Genomic DNA, 16,959 nt, shown 5'->3' on the forward strand with positions numbered 1-16,959 from the left:
AGTTTGTCCTGTAGTGAAGTAGAAGTGGATAGTTCCTGTGAATTATTATGGGTGGAGGTTACACTCAACAACCGAGCTAGGTTAATAATTGGCTCCTTTTACCGACCTCCCGACTCAGCAGCATTAGTGGCAGAACAACTGAGAGAAAATTTGGAATACATCTCACATAAATTCTCTCAGCATGTTTAAGTCTTAGGTGGAGATTTCAATTTACCAGATAAAGACTGGGACACTCAGATGTTTAGGACGGGTGGTAGGGACAGAGCATCGAGTGACATTATACTGAGTGCACTATCCGAAAATTACCTCGAGCAATTAAACAGAGAACCGACTCGTGGAGATAACATCTTGGACCTACTGATAACAAACAGACCCGAACTTTTCGACTCTGTATGTGCAGAACAGGGAATCAGTGATCATAAGGCCGTTGCAGCATCCCTGAATATAGAAGTTAATAGGAATATAAAAAAAGGGAGGAAGGTTTATCTGTTTAGCAAGAGTAATAGAAGGCAGATTTCAGACTACCTAACAGATCAAAACGGAAATTTCTGTTCCGACACTGACAATGTTGAGTGTTTATGGAAAAAGTTCAAGGCAATCGTAAAATGCGTTTTAGACAGGTACGTGCCGAGTAAAACTGTGAGGGACGGGAAAAACCCACCGTGGTACAACAACAAAGTTAGGAAACTACTGCAAAAGCAAAGAGAGCTTCACTCCAAGTTTAAACGCAGCCAAAACCTCTCAGACAAACAGAAGCTAAATGATGTCAAAGTTAACGTAAGGAGGGCTATGCGAGAAGCGTTCAGTGAATTCGAAAGTAAAATTCTATGTACCGACTTGACAGAAAATCCTAGGAAGTTCTGGTCTTACGTTAAATCAGTAAGTGTCTCGAAACAGCATATCCAGACACTCCGGGATGATGAAGGCATTGAAACAGAGGATGACACGCGTAAAGCTGAAATACTAAACACCTTTTTCCAAAGCTGTTTCACAGAGGAAGCTCGCACTGCAGTTCCTTCTCTAGATCCTCGCACAAACGAAAAAATGGCTGACATCGAAATAAGTGTCCAAGGAATAGAAAATCAACTGGAATCACTCAACAGAGGGAAGTCCACTGGACCTGACGGGATACCAATTCGATTCTACACAGAGTACGCGAAAGAACTTGCCCCCCTTCTAACAGACGTGTACCGCAAGTCTCTAGAGGAACGGAAGGTTCCAAATGATTGGAAAAGAGCACAGGTAGTCCCAGTCTTCAAGAAGGGTCGTCGAGCAGATGCGCAAAACTATAGACCTATATCTCTGACGTCGATCTGCTGTAGAATTTTAGAACATGTTTTTTGCTCGAGTATCATGTCGTTTTTGGAAACCCAGAATCTACTATGTAGGAATCAACATGGATTCCGGAAACAGCGATCGTATGAGACCCAACTCGCTTTATTTGTTCATGAGACCCAGAAAATATTAGATACAGGCTCCCAGGTAGATGCTATTTTTCTTGACTTCCGGAAGGCGCTCGATACAGTTCCGCACTGTCGCCTGATAAACAAAGTAAGAGCCTACGGAATATCAGATCAGCTGTGTGACTGGATTGAAGAGTGTTTAGCAAACAGAACACAGCATGTTGTTATCAATGGAGAGACGTCTACAGACGTTAAAGTAACCTCTGGCGTGCCACAGGGGAGTGTTATGGGACCATTGCTTTTCACAATATATATAAATGACCTAGTAGATAGTGTCGGAAGTTCCATGCGGCTTTTCGCGGATGATGCTGTAGTAACAGAGAAGTTGCAGCATTAGAAAATTGTAGCGAAATGCAGGAAGATCTGCAGCGGATAGGCACTTGGTGCAGGGAGTGGCAACTGATCCTTAACATAGACAAATGTAATGTATTGCGAATACATAGAAAGAAGGATCCTTTATTGTATGATTATATGATAGCGGAACAAACACTGGTAGCAGTTACGTCTGTAAAATATCTGGGAGTATGCGTGCGGAACGGTTTGAAGTAGAATGATCATATAAAATTAATTGTTGGCAAGGCGGGTACCAGGTTGAGATTCATTGGGAGAGTCCTTAGAAAATGTAGTGCATCAACAAAGGAGGTGGCTTACAAAACACTCGTTCGACCTATACTTGAGTATTGCTCATCAGTGTGTGATAGGTACCAGATCGGGTTGACGGAGGAGATAGAGAAGATCCAAAGAAGAGCGGCGCGTTTCGTCACACGGTTATTTGGTAACCGTGATAGCGTTACGGAGATGTTTAACAAACTCAAGTGGCAGACTCTGCAAGAGAGGCGCTCTGCATCGCGGTGTAGCTTGCTGTCCAGGTTTCGAGAGGGTGCGTTTCTGGATGAGGTATCGAATATATTGCTTCCCCGTACTTATACCTCCCGAGGAGATCACGAATGTAAAATTAGAGAGATTAGAGCACGCACAAAGGCTTTCAGACAGTCGTTCTTCCCGCGAACCATACGCGACTGGAACAGGAAAGGGAGGTAATGACAGTGGCACGTAAAGTGCCCTCCGTCACACACCGTTGGGTGGCTTGCGGAGTATAAATGTAGATGTAGATGTAGAATATGTAATAAAAATGGGGGTTCCTATTTTTAAAAAAACGCAGTTGATATCCGTTTGACCTATCGCAGCGCCATCTAGCGTCCAACCATAGTGCCATCTGGTTTCCCCTTTTAAGCTAGACAAGTTTCGTTCTGTGTACTTTTTTCGTTTGACGCTTATTTCGTGAGATAATTGGCCCGGTCATGATCAATGGCCCACCCTTATAATGTACCACAATACGTTGGAGGCCTGTATGTTTTAGGTTACGCCATTTTAGCCAATGTAGTAATAAATTATGCCCATTAAGTAATGTTCTGTAATACCCGAACCTCGTATGAAACGCATTGGTTAATTTTGAGAAGGCTACTGACCATCAGAGTCTCCACCAGCTTTAAATTAAGTTGACAGCATTCATTTTGTATGACGGCATGTTAACTATAACTGTAAAGAAACTTTAATACCACTACCTCTTAACACGTTTCTCTGCTGTCAGATTTACCGTGACAAAGACTCTGTAAAGAGAAACGGGACACGAATTACGGTCAGGTCTAAAACAAATGCGTCCTCCGAACGCACTCGCCGTTCCCATTGTGTACGGGTTATTACCATTACCAGCGGGCTGCGCACGAAGTCGTTAAACAGAGTGGCCTCGTTAGCAGGCGGCCACACCGCGCAGTTTCGCCTCAGACGGCGCCGGCGCGCACACCTCTCAGCGCTGAAGTGCCGACGCGCCGAGCGGCGACATAATGTACGATAAACAGGGAGCCGCCGGGATGCGGTCTACCTGTTGGCGGGAAGAGGGCGCCGCGGCTTTCCGATCCTGTAGCGCTTTATTAGCCGAAGGAACTGTTAACTGCTGCCTCGTCCTCTTTCCTTGTAATTACCTACCCCCAAGGTGAGAGTAGTGTTCCTGCGCTCTTCTGGAAGACATTTAATTTTTCCCCTGGATGACCTGCGTTAGCCCTTACAAGGGAAGGAGGCAGTGAGCTGCTTCGTTCATCGCTGAAGCAATAATTGGAAACAGCGATAATGGCCGACGTAAACATGTCGTTCGTAGGTACAAATTCAGAATGTACAATGGACATCAGGGCCACAACAGAGGGGTTTTGAAGTAAATTTTAATAAAGTAACAGAAAATTACATACTGTTAAAACGTGAAGCACAGTTAATGGGAAGACTTTGGTAACTACCTATTATTCTATGATTTGTAAGGCTATATTTTCGCCAGTGCAGCACTTGGGCGTACATACTGATAACAATTTAAACTGGAAGAAGGCTGTCACAACTTAAACCATTCTATTTTGTACTTTGCGTCATATTAAGGGTCTGAGAGAAACAAATTACTGATTTTACACACTTTTCTTATACTCATTCAATAATGCCATTATAATGTGAGCTGCCGGTATAAAGCGACATATTTTTCTATTACATTTTCGTAAAAATATGTCAGCTACAGCGCACAATGTTCATTTTTGTTAATTCAAAAATGGTTCAAATGGCTCTGAGCACTATGGGACAGTCCCTTAGAACTTAGAACTACTTAAACCTAACTAACCTAAGGACATCACACCCACCCATGCCCGAGGCAGGATTCGCACCTGCGACCGTAGCGGTCTCGCCGTTCCGGACTGTAGCGCCTAGAACCGCTCGACCACCCAGGCCGGCGTGTGTTAATTACTTAGTTTGAGATTATTATTACTAAAAACAATTAACGCATATTTTGAAGCTATTGTTTTCTGCAGATTGTTAGTTTCAAATAAGGCGTTGAAACGAATGCATCGTCAAATTCAAAATGCGCGCGCACATCTTAAACACAAAAAGCAAACACAGGAAACTGATTACCATAAGTACGACAGTACATTGTAGTGCGCGTTATGCCATAGCATTTTAAAGCTAAAGCATATGATGGAAAAACTAAACAACACTTGCTTTGCTGTGACTGTAGAAAAGTAGAAAATTAAATTCCAATATGAGTTACTTTTTCAAAGTACAGGAGTGAAATAGGAGTGTATTCGGTATTGATGTTTTGTATTACGTATTTTCAATGTGTTAAGTACAAGACATCACTTTTACACAATATTTCAAAGCGAGGCATAGGAGAAAGTGCACACCTTTGTTTCATTTTTGCGTACAATGCTGTCTTTTCATTTGGTGCTGTCGATTAATTTTTCTAATACAGTAACTGGAACGAGTGTCAGTCATAAGCACTATGCTATACAGCACTTAACAATAATTTTAAACACGCACAACATTTTATCTCATTCCTTATCCAAGTCCGTGCTCGATTTTATTGGACAATTTACAGTGTTGCTTCTTCTTTCTTCGCTTATCACGGGTTTTTAAATTTTGCTGGCATTTTATTGCTGTACGTACTGCATAAACATAAGAAAAATTCCTCTTCAGTTGCACCCCACAAATACTGTACTGTAAATATTGTAGGTGTATTGTATCTCTGCTACGTTTTGAAGTGTTAACTCTGTGGCAGCCTGAAATTTACAGATAAGAAATTTTTATCAAAAAACAAAGCAAAAACTCGGTTTGTGTGGGTATCGGCTATAACGACCGTAAACCGTCGATTCCATCGATATGTTTGTAACGGGTTTCTACTCATTACAACACTAGAGCAATAAATAACCACCATTACTCTTCGTTGAAAGCCTACTGGATAATGGTACTACCAAACGATACAGCAACGGCTCCTCTCGCAGAATTCCACAAAATCTGCATCTGCAATTGCCAGTTAGCATAGCATTTTAATATAACTTCAAAATTAATGAAATAAATGCAGAACTACAATAGCAAATGCGAAATTACAGAAAAAAATTCCAAATTAAAATCAAAGCAGTATCGAAAGTTTTCGAATTCCCGGGACCAATATGTTGTCAGTATCAAAATCAATAACAGACGAGAATCGCTGTCATTTTCTGCTCCCAGGACGCATGAACTATTCGTATACTTAAGTTTCTACGGAACCTGCGGAGCGCGAATCGCACTTGGCTGTCTTCCTCCTATCATGTCAACAAGCCAACTGGCGAATTATTTATGCCCGTTTTGAAATTGATGGATATTGATACTTCGTGCAATGGATGAAACGAAATTATGTGCCTCATGAATTACGAGCTGGACGACAGACCAGTAGTATTTATGGCTTCGAAATTATAAAAGTGTTTTCTGACGAGAAGTAATGTTACATACTGAAAAAGAAGGGCCACCATACAAAAGTTCATAGTCGTTGTTAGGCACGAAAAAGTTACATTTATTTTCGAGGTACTGGTGAACGCAGTTACATCTTCAGCATGCTGCAGCAGGCACAGTGAGTTATATTGAACGTCAGAACTGCCTTAAAAGCGATTGTTGTGATTTCGCAACCGCCTATCTAGTGCTTGTTTGACATACGTTATCAACTATTTATTATGTTTCGAACTATATGTATGCGACTTTTGTGATGCCAGAAATTATATTACCCTCTTTTAATATAACGACTAATTTGCCTTTAAAAACAGATGGCACTGTCAAGTATCTGGACAAAAGTCGTAACCTGTGGAAGGCTGTGGTCCCGCAGAACAATGATCAGATATTGTTCCTGTTCCTTCTAAAAGACTTCCGTTGTAATTTTGGAACCTCATGTTAACAGAATTGGAGTCAACTATTAATATGATGTTGAGAATTTATCACTTTAACTCCGAAAGAACAAAAGTTTAAGTTTACTGAAATTTGCTGCCGATTATTCACATCGAGTTATGTTTTAATGGAAATTCGTGTAATGGTTTATTGAGATAAGGAATATTATTTTTATCAAGTTATGTATTTTTTGTTACACGCTGTAAAGTAAGAGAAAGTCTTTATAAAACAATTTCAAACAGAAAGTGATGGTTTTTGGAAAAGCTGCAGTTCGTTTTACGCGATGACAGAATTTTATTTCCTATAATTTTTTAGAACTGGATGTAGAAATTCTGTGCCTCTCATCGGCAATTTAGTGACGTCCATTGGCGACAGGTTGACTCGAAGTTCGTTAGAGTTATCATCCTTGCTCTACGTATTCTATTGTCACTAGTATGCATGGTACCAGATGCCTGAAAACTAGTATGTGATACGACCTTAACTGATTAGGCTGATTCCAAATCTGTTTGCAGTTTTTCCCTGTCACGTACAGTTTCGCCGCAATCTGACTTCAAAGAATATTGCCGTGCCAGTAGGTTATGCATATCGTTGGAGGGAAATTTCTCAGTATGGCCCTTTATACCTTTACGTTGTTGCACCTGTTGATGGTAGTTGTTGTTGTGTGACCCCGAAAATGTTGCTTGTCTCACATGCTTCGATTACCAGTGCTATATTGTGATTATTCTGTATAGCCTATTTAAGACAGTATTAATAAAACACTTCTCCTACTGTTGATAGTTACTACTGTGTCAAGAGACACCTGTGTGAAGAATCTAAGTATTTTGTATTACATTTTGGGAATTATAAAGTGGCTAAACAGAAGTTGTGTATAAAGCTTACCATGCTTATTTTAAAATGAAACCTGGTGACAGGACAAGGGATGGGCGCTAGAGACAGTTTGCTGCTATTGCGTGGAAAGGTTAAGATTGTGGACAGAAGAAGGAATGGAACCTGCATCGAGTACCTTTCCACGAAATTTTCCTTCACCACACGAGTCAAACTGAAAGCTCGAGGGTTTTTTTTATGTAAAGAAACTGACGAAGGATGATGATCCTGAGAGGACAATGAGGAAAAGAGAGAAAGGTGCATGACCGCCTTCCGGTCAGTTACTGAGGACTTATGGAGTTGCAAAATTTCTCCAAGGAAGTGAAAGAAGAAAAAGTTTAAAAATTTATTTAATACTGTTGACTTCCTGTTTTTATACAAGCTAGTCAAGAAACAAATTAGGAGAATTGTAAGGAGTATTTTTAAAATTTATTTTATTTTTTAAATGTGTTTTGATTAAAAACTCAGCTTGTGTAATATGGCGTTTGAACATATTTGTGCGCTCAGAAGTGAAAATCGTCGAAATATAACTTCTTATTTTGTGTAGAAACCTGACCTGATAGGTAAAAACTGTAGTTATTTCTCGAATAAGCATAAAAAATTGATTCAAGAACACCTACTTTCAACAATTCACCTGAAAAAAAGTTTTAATATGCAGACTAGTCTTATATTTGCCTTCTCGCGCTGCAGAAATCTGCACCTCCAAGTGCATGGAGTTTAATATATTGAAACTAGAAGAAGATATAATATCTATAAGTAAAAATTATGGTACGATTGGCGACAATGTAGCAACACCACATAGTCCTATACCAAATCGGCGAAAACTTGTCGGATTACTTAGACATGACACAGATAGAAAGTGTTAAAAGCATCATCACATTGACCGAACACTATCGAACTGATACTGAAGTATTTAATGCCTGTGGGATATGTTGATTAAAATATCTTCCTTATTGGAGCTTGTTTATAGAATTTTCAGTACAGAAAACTCCTTCCTACAGTTGAACAATAGTGTGAGAGTGCACGATGGCTATCAGGTTTTTCTAACGCAAGAGGGACATTCTAGATGAAGGTCGCAACACAACATGCTCAGAGTACGTGCACGAGCATGGTCAGGACTTCAAGAAATGTCGAATAATTCTCAGGAAGGACATGGAGCACCATTGCCCAAACAATTACTTGAAGCGCAAGGACGGCTTTACGAGTGGTGGCGAGATGGACTCAGGACAATAGTGTGTCAAGAAGTTTGGACACAGATCCTTCCCGAAGGACTACAACAAGAAAAGGCAGCTGGAATCCGGACATGCGTTGCAGGCAGAGTCTCGCCACGACGTTCTTTTCGAAAAAACATATTGAGGAAATTTAGAAAACGCGCACTTGAAGTTGATTGCCGAACGATTCAACTGCCGTAACAAACATCGCGCGAAAGGACCACGAAGAAAGGATACGAGAAATTAGGGTTCATACGGAGGCGCACGGTCATTCGCTTTTCACTCGCTCTATTTGCGAGTGGAACTGGAGGGGAAATGACAAGTGGTGGCACAAGGTACCCTTTGGTGGCTTGCGGAGTATCTACACTCCTGGAAATTGAAATAAGAACACCGTGAATTCATTGTCCCAGGAAGGGGAAACTTTATTGACACATTCCTGGGGTCAGATACATCACATGATCACACTGACAGAACCACAGGCACATAGACACAGGCAACAGAGCATGCACAATGTCGGCACTAGTACAGTGTATATCCACCTTTCGCAGCAATGCAGGCTGCTATTCTCCCATGGAGACGATCGTAGAGATGCTGGATGTAGTCCTGTGGAACGGCTTGCCATGCCATTTCCACCTGGCACCTCAGTTGGACCAGCGTTCGTGCTGGACGGGCAGACCGCGTGAGACGACGCTTCATCCAGTCCCAAACATGCTCAATGGGGGACAGATCCGGAGATCTTGCTGGCCAGGGTAGTTGACTTACACCTTCTAGAGCACGTTGGGTGGCACGGGATACATGCGGACGTGCATTGTCCTGTTGGAACAGCAAGTTCCCTTGCCGGTCTAGGAATGGTAGAACGATGGGTTCGATGACGGTTTGGATGTACCGTGCACTATTCAGTGTCCCCTCGACGATCACCAGTGGTGTACGGCCAGTGTAGGAGATCGCTCCCCACAGCATGATGCCGGGTGTTGGCCCTGTGTGCCTCGGTCGTATGCAGTCCTGATTGTGGCGCTCACCTGCACGGCGCCAAACACGCATACGACCATCATTGGCACCAAGGCAGAAGCGACTCTCATCGCTGAAGACGACACGTCTCCATTCGTCCCTCCATTCACGCCTGTCGCGACACCACTGGAGGCGGGCTGCACGATGTTGGGGCGTGAGCGGAAGACGGCCTAACGGTGTGCGGGACCGTAGCCCAGCTTCATGGAGACGGTTGCGAATGGTCCTCGGCGATACCCCAGGAGCAACAGTGTCCCTAATTTGCTGGGAAGTGGCGGTGCGGTCCCCTACGGCACTGCGTAGGATCCTACGGTCTTGGCGTGCATCCGTGCGTCGCTGCGGTCCGGTCCCAGGTCGACGGGCACGTGCACCTTCCGCCGACCACTGGCGACAACATCGATGTACTGTGGAGACCTCACGCCCCACGTGTTGAGCAATTCGGCGGTACGTCCACCCGGCCTCCCGCATGCCCACTATACGCCCTCGCTCAAAGTCCGTCAACTGCACATACGGTTCACGTCCACGCTGTCGCGGCATGCTACCAGTGTTAAAGACTGCGATGGAGCTCCGTATGCCACGGCAAACTGGCTGACACTGACGGCGGCAGTGCACAAATGCTGCGCAGCTAGCGCCATTCGACGGCCAACACCGCGGTTCCTGGTGTGTCCGCTGTGCCGTGCGTGTGATCATTGCTTGTACAGCCCTCTCGCAGTGTCCAGAGCAAGTATGGTGGGTCTGACACACCGGTGTCAATGTGTTCTTTTTTCCATTTCCATGAGTGTATTTAGATGTAGATGTAGAAACAAAAAAAAAAGAAGACAACAATCCATTCCACTTAATTCAACGTATTATCGTTACACGAAATTTTCATCTCATTACTTACCAAAGTAGTTCGTGTTTATGTGAAGGAAAAATAGTGTAGAGGTGTTCAAAAAATGGTTCAAATGGCTCTGAGCACTATGGGACTTAACATCTGAGGTCATGCTAGAACTTAGAACTACTTAAACCTAGCTAACCTGATGACATCACACACATCCATGCCCGAAGCAGGATTCTAACCTGCGACCGTAGCAGTCGCGCGGTTCCGGAGTGAAGCGCCTAGGACCGCTCGGCCACCGCAGCAGGCAATGTAGAGGTGTACGCAACAGGTGAAAATGTTGGATGGTTAAGTATTACACTTGCAGTAAAACCCTTCTAAACCTACATCTACATCTACATGCATACCTCGTGATCCATCTTACGGCGCATGGCGGGGGTTGATGAGACTGGCAGATTTTGCTATCTCAAAGGTAGGGAAACATGAAGAAGCTAAACACTAAAATAGACAGGGTAACATAAAGAATAAATCTTGGGATCAGAACAAGGTTTACGAAAATCACAGCTCTGTATGTGTGACAGAGTGAATAACGATGGCACCCTGAAACGACTCAGGGAAGTATTAGCACAGTCAAGCCCAGATATAAGGCAGACCGTGATACGTCGTAACGAAGTGTATTGCTGGGAAGCCGGAGAATTGCATGAAACCAATCTCACTGTGGATACCAAATTAAAAACGACTAACAATTTCTAGACTGTTTTTTGTAATGGTGAGAAACATGTAGTTTAATGACGGTTGCATCCATTTCTGAAGCAATACAGATACTCCAATTTATATTCTGCGGAATACAGAGAGTAATCCAGTCTTTCACCAAAGTTCTGCTGTGTGTGTCAGGTGTAGTTCTGCATTTATTTCATTACTTTTGAAGTTATATTAAAATGCTATGCTAACTGGCAATTGCAGATGCAGATTTGGTGGAAGTCTGCGAGGGGAGCTGTTGCTGTTATCCGAATGTCTAATTGCTATGTGGAATCCTTGAATGGATGTTTTATGGGACGTCGGAACCTCATCACAAATAATAGAAGTGCAGTCATGCAACATTACCAGTACTGCATTGCTCTGAAGCATTACAGATGCTGTACGTGTCGTAGCCATAGACAGCCAAAGAATGTTTGCGTGTAGACTGAGGAATCTGCGATGCTACCTCCGGTATGGCGTGGTTGTCGGGCGGCCTTACGTGTATTGCCACTAGATGGCGAAGGCATCGTTTTCACAGCGGCTAGGATCTACATTTACATCTACATCCGTACTCCGCAAACCACCTGACGGTGTGTGCTGGAGAGTACCATGAGAACCTCTATCGGTTCTCCCTTCTATTCCAGTCTCGTATTGTTCGTGGAAAGAAAGGCTGTCAGAATGCCTCTGTGTGGGCTCTAATCTCTCTGATTTTATCCTCATGGTCTATTCGCGAGATATACGTAGGAGGGAGCAATATAGCAGCTCGTGGTCGTGCGGTAGCGTTCTCGCTTCCCACGCCCGGGTTCCAGGGTTCGATTCCCGGCGGGGTCAGGGATTTTCTCTGCCTCGTGATGACTGGGTGTTGTGTGCTGTCCTTAGGTTAGTTAGGTTTAAGTAGTTCTAAGTTCTAGGGGACTGATGACCATAGTGCTCAGAGCCAAGGAGCAATACACTGCTTGAATCCTCGGTGAAGGTATGTTCTCGAAACTTCAACAACCGAGCTACTGAGCGTGTCTCCTGCAGAGTCTTCCACTGGAGTTTATCTGTCATCTCCGTAACGCTTTCGCGATTACTAAATGATCATGTAACGAAGCGCGCTGCGCTCCGTTGGATCTTCTCTGTCTCTTTTATCAACCCTATCTGTTACGGATCCCACACCTGTGAATAGTATTCAAGCAGTGGGCGAACAAGTGTACTGTAACTTACTTCCTTTGTTTTCGGACTGCATTTCCTTAGGATTGTTCCAATGAATCTCAGTCTGGGATCTGCTTTACCAATGATTAATTTTATATGGTCATTCCATTTTAAATCACTCCTAATGCCTACTGCCAGATAATTTATGGAATTAACTGCTTCCAGTTGCTGACCTGTCATATTATAGCTAAATGATAAAAGATCTTTCTGTCTATATATTCGCAGCACATTACACTTGTCTACATTGAGATTCAATTGCCATTCCTTGCACCATGCATCAATTCGTTGCAGATCCTCCTGCATTTCAGTACAATTTTCCATTGTTACCACCTCTCGATATACCACAGCATCATCCGCAAAAAGCCTCAATGAACTTCCGATGTTATCCACAAGGTCATTTATATATATATATATATATATATATTGTGAATAGCAACGGTCCTACGACATTCTCCTGCGGCACACCTGAAATCACTATTACTTCGGAAGACTTCTCTCCATTGAGAATGACATGCTGCTTTCTGTTATCTAGGGACTCTTCAATCCAGTCACACATTGGTCTGATAGTCCATATGCTCTTACTTTGTTAATTAAACGACTGTGGGGAACTGTATCAAACGCCTTGTGGAAGTCAAGAAACACGGCATCTACATCGAAACCCGTGTCTATGGCCCTCTGAGTAGCTCAACCCGTTAGCAGAAAATGTTTGTAAGTTATATACAGAAACCTTCCTTGTGAATCACTCTAACTGGTACTGAAAACCAGATCAAAACCCATACAGTAAATGCTGACATTTTCGACGGATTATGAATGCAATGTAAGTTTGAAATGGGAAAAATATTTTTATGTCATAGAATTATGAAGTGACAATTTTCGGATATTTTTGGCTACCGGTACTTGTACTGCGAAACATCGCCGAATTCCATGACTGCAGGTTAAAGAGAAGAATCCCATAGGTTTCGTTGAATGAATTTGTGAGTATAAAAAACAAGACAAGATTGCAATGACTTAGAAGCTTAAATTGCTTATACTGCCGGGGGACCGTAGTTCTTACTACACTGATCAGCCAGTACATTACGACCACGTGCCTAATAGCCGGTATGTCCACCTTTGTCACGGATAACAGCGGCGACGCGTCTTGGCATTGAAGCAATGAGTCCTTGGTAATTCGCTGGAGGGAGTTGGCACACCTGCACATACAAGTCACATGATTACCGCAAATTCCGGGGACGGGGGCGATGAGCTCTGACGCCACATTCAAAAACATCCAAGATATGTCCGACCGAGTTCTGATCTGGCGAGCTGGAGGGCCAGCAGATCAATTGTGACTCGCCACTGTGACGCTCGAGCCACTCCATGACAGTGCTGCCCTTGTGACATTGGGCATTATCCTGTTGAAAAATCCTTCTGCCTACGGGAAATACGATCGCCGTGAAGGGGTGTTCGTGGTCTGTAACCACTGTACGATACTCCTTGGCCGTCATAGTGCCTTGCACGAGCTCCACTGGACACACGGAGGCCCACCTGAATGTTCCCCAGAGCATAATGGAGCTACCACCAGCTTGTCTGCGTCGCGCAGTACAGGTGTCGTCAAGGAGCTGTTTTCCTGGAAGACGACAGATTGGCGCCCTTCCATCGGCATGACCAAGAAGGTCTCGGGCTTGATCAGAGACGCAACTCTTTGCCACTGCGCCAACATCCAATGCCGATGGTCACGTGCCCATTTCAGTAGTAGTTGCCGATGACGTGATGTTAACATTGGCACAAGCATGGGTCGTCGGCTACGGAGGCTCATCGTTAGGCGTGTTCGGTGCACTTTGTGTTCAGACACGCTTGTTCTCTGCCCAGTATTCAAGTCTGATGTTAGTTCCGCCACAGTTCGCTGCGTGTCCTCAAAAAAATGGCTCTGAGCACTATGAGACTTAACTTCTGAGGTCGTCAGTCCCCTAGAACTTAGAACTACTTAAACCTAACTAAACTAAGGACATCACTCACACCCATGCTCGAGGCAGGATTCGAACCTGCGACCGTAGCGGTCGCGCGGTTCCACACTGTAGCGCCTAGAACCGCTCGGCCACCCTTGCCGGCACTGCCTGTCTTGTTTTACCAGTCTGCCCAATCTATGACGTCCGACAGCTGTTATGATAGATGGCCGTCCAACCCCACCATAACTGGACGTGGTTTCGCCCCGTGTTGAATACACAGTCCACAGCTCTCCTTCAACAAGCTACAAGTCGTGCAGTTTCCGAAATGTTCGTGCCTATCCTTCGGGCCATCACAATCTGCCCTCTGTGAAACTCAGATTGATCGCGCGCCTTTCTACACACGGACAGCACGCCGACTCTTACTACATGCAGAGTGAATGTGTCTGGCTGGCAGTTAGTCAGGTGACAGCGCTATCACCCGGAGGGGCATATATCGGTAATAGATCGGTGGTCATAACGTTACGGGTGGTCAGTGGTGAGACACAAATTGCCACTTGATAACTTTACGCGTTTCTGAGAAAAAGAGTTTTCACTGTCGAGGAGACAGATTGACGGACAACAAAGTGACCCTGACGTTTGTTGTTGTGGTCTTCAGTCCTGAGACTGGTTTGATGCAGCTCTCCATGCTACTCTATCCTGTGCAAACTTCTTCATCTCCCAGTACCTACTGCAACCTACATCCTTCTGAATCTGTTTAGTGTGTTTAGTGTATCCATCTCTTGGTCTCCCTCTACGATTTTTACCCTCCACGCTGCCCTTCAATACTAAATTGGTGATCCCTTGATGCCTCAGAATATGCCTCACCAACCGATCCCTTCTCCTAGTCAAGTTGTGCCACAAATTTGTCTTCTCTCCAACTCTATTCAATACCTCTTCATTAGTTATGTGTCCGCAGCTCGTGGTCGTGCGGTAGCGTTCTCGCTTCCCGCGCCCCGGTTCCCGGGTTCGATTCCCGGCGGTGTCAGGGATTTTCTCTGCCTCGTGTTAACTCGGTGTTGTGCGACGTCCTTAGGTTAGTTAGGTTTAAGTAGTTCCAAGTTCTAGGGGACTGATGACCATAGATGTTAAGTCCCATAGTGCAAGAGCCATTTGAACCATTAGTTATGTATTCTACCCATCTAATCTTCAGCATTCTTCTATAGCACCACGTTTCGAAAGCTTCTATTCTCGTCTTGTCTAAACTATTTATCGTCCACGTTCCACTTCCATACTTGGCTACACTCCATACAAATACTTTCAGAAACGACTTCCTGACACTTAAATCTATTCTCGATGTTGACAAATTTCTCTTCTTCAGAAACGCTTTCCTTGCCATTGCCAGTCTACATTTTATATCTTCTCTACTTCGGCCATCATCAGTTATTATTCTCCCCAAATAGCAAAACTCCTTTACTACTTTGTCTCATTTCCTAATCTAATTCCCGAAACATCACCCGATTTAATTCGACTACATTCCATGATCCTCGTTTTGCTTCTGTTGATGTTCATCTTATATCCTCCATTCCCTTCAGCTGCTCTTCCAGGTCCCTTGTTGTCTCTGACAGAATTACAATGTCATCGGCGAACCTCAAAGTTTTTATTTCTTCTGCATGGATTTTAATTCCCTGACGTACAGAACCCTAAAAATGATGGTCGTAGATACCACATAAGGTGCAGACAGAATACTTTCGACATGTTTACGGTGTCGAGCAGCTGGCGACAAATCGTCAGTACTGTGCGTCTGCTGTGGGAGCAACAAGGCGCTTCAGTCGCAGTGCTGCCGAGCCGCGGGAAGCGAGCGAGCGCAGACAGTGTGGCGAGGCGGAGGCTGCCCGCCGCCCGAGGCGCCCCGCTCATTACGGCCGGCGCGGCTAACGCGTTAATGAGTAAAGCTTCGCGGAGGCCCGTAGCCCTGTACCGCGCCGCCGCCGCCGCCCCGGAATAAATTCTGCTGCGGCGCCGGACGTGAATATTACTTAGCGCGCGCATCCCGCCGCGCCGCTGTACAAACATAAAGCCCGCGGCCCGAAAATTAAATTTAAATCTCCCAATTTATGGCGACGCTGTAAGTACAGCTGTTATGAATCAGCGGCTCCGTTTTAATACTGCGCGGTCTCCGCACTGCAGGGCTACTTAAATTTTATTGCTCGGATGTCGCATAATGCCGGATGAACGTCACTCGAAGAAGCAGATGTTACGCGGAGCCGTCTCGGCGTTCCTTTGCTGCCTTACCAGAGCCCGAACGGATTCCTTCAGTTAGAGTGTTTAGCAGCCAACTCGTTTCACATTCAAATTATTTCTTACTGTCTCACTCTTTTGCCTTTTTTTAGCCTCTTAAAGCGAATGCCAGTCTGTAGTGCCAGTGTCAGAGCGGACAGCTAAATGTGGCTTAAAAGTGCCAATGTATGACACAACAGTCGCTTTTAAGGCAGTTCCCATGTTCCGTACGAATTAACGAGTCTGCTGTAGCATACTATGGAAGTGATTGTGGTCACCAGTCTGCAGCTCGTGGTCGTGCGGTAGCGTTCTCGCTTCCAGCGCCCGGGTTCGATTCCCGGCGGGGTCAGGGATTTTCTCTGCCTCGTGATGACTGGGCGTTGTGTGATGTCCTTAGGTTAGTTAGGTTTAAGTAGTTCTAAGTTCTAGGGGACTGATGACCATAGATGTTAACTCCCATAGTGCTCAGAGCCATTTGAACCATTTGTGGTCACAAATTACCCGAAAATAAATGTAACCTTTCCGTGCCCAACAGCGACTACGAACTGCTATAAGGGGGTCCTCAGTTCAGATGCAGCTAATTCAAATTGCGGTTGTATGAGACACACTCGCGAGCGGAAATCGCGCGGGGGGAGAGGGTCTATATTACTAAAAACGATCACACGATCCCATATACAGTTTGCTTGCCTAATGGCTTCTAGGAGCAACGAAAATTTTATTTTCAGGTTTCATGTAATTCTTCGCCGAATCTAAAAATTTAAAATGCT

The 16,959-nt window shown here is 44.4% G+C and overlaps 1 protein-coding gene across 1 annotated transcript in view; it reads left to right on the plus strand.

Moving 5' to 3' along the window:
* The window catches only part of LOC126094539 (semaphorin-2A-like), an 807,492-nt gene that overhangs the window by 631,146 nt on the left and 159,387 nt on the right, over positions 1-16,959 (plus strand). The gene's annotated exons all lie outside the window — the stretch shown is intronic.

The sequence above is a fragment of the Schistocerca cancellata genome, chromosome 8 (genome assembly GCF_023864275.1).
Source record: "Schistocerca cancellata isolate TAMUIC-IGC-003103 chromosome 8, iqSchCanc2.1, whole genome shotgun sequence".
In the NCBI taxonomy this organism is placed as follows: domain Eukaryota; kingdom Metazoa; phylum Arthropoda; class Insecta; order Orthoptera; family Acrididae; genus Schistocerca; species Schistocerca cancellata.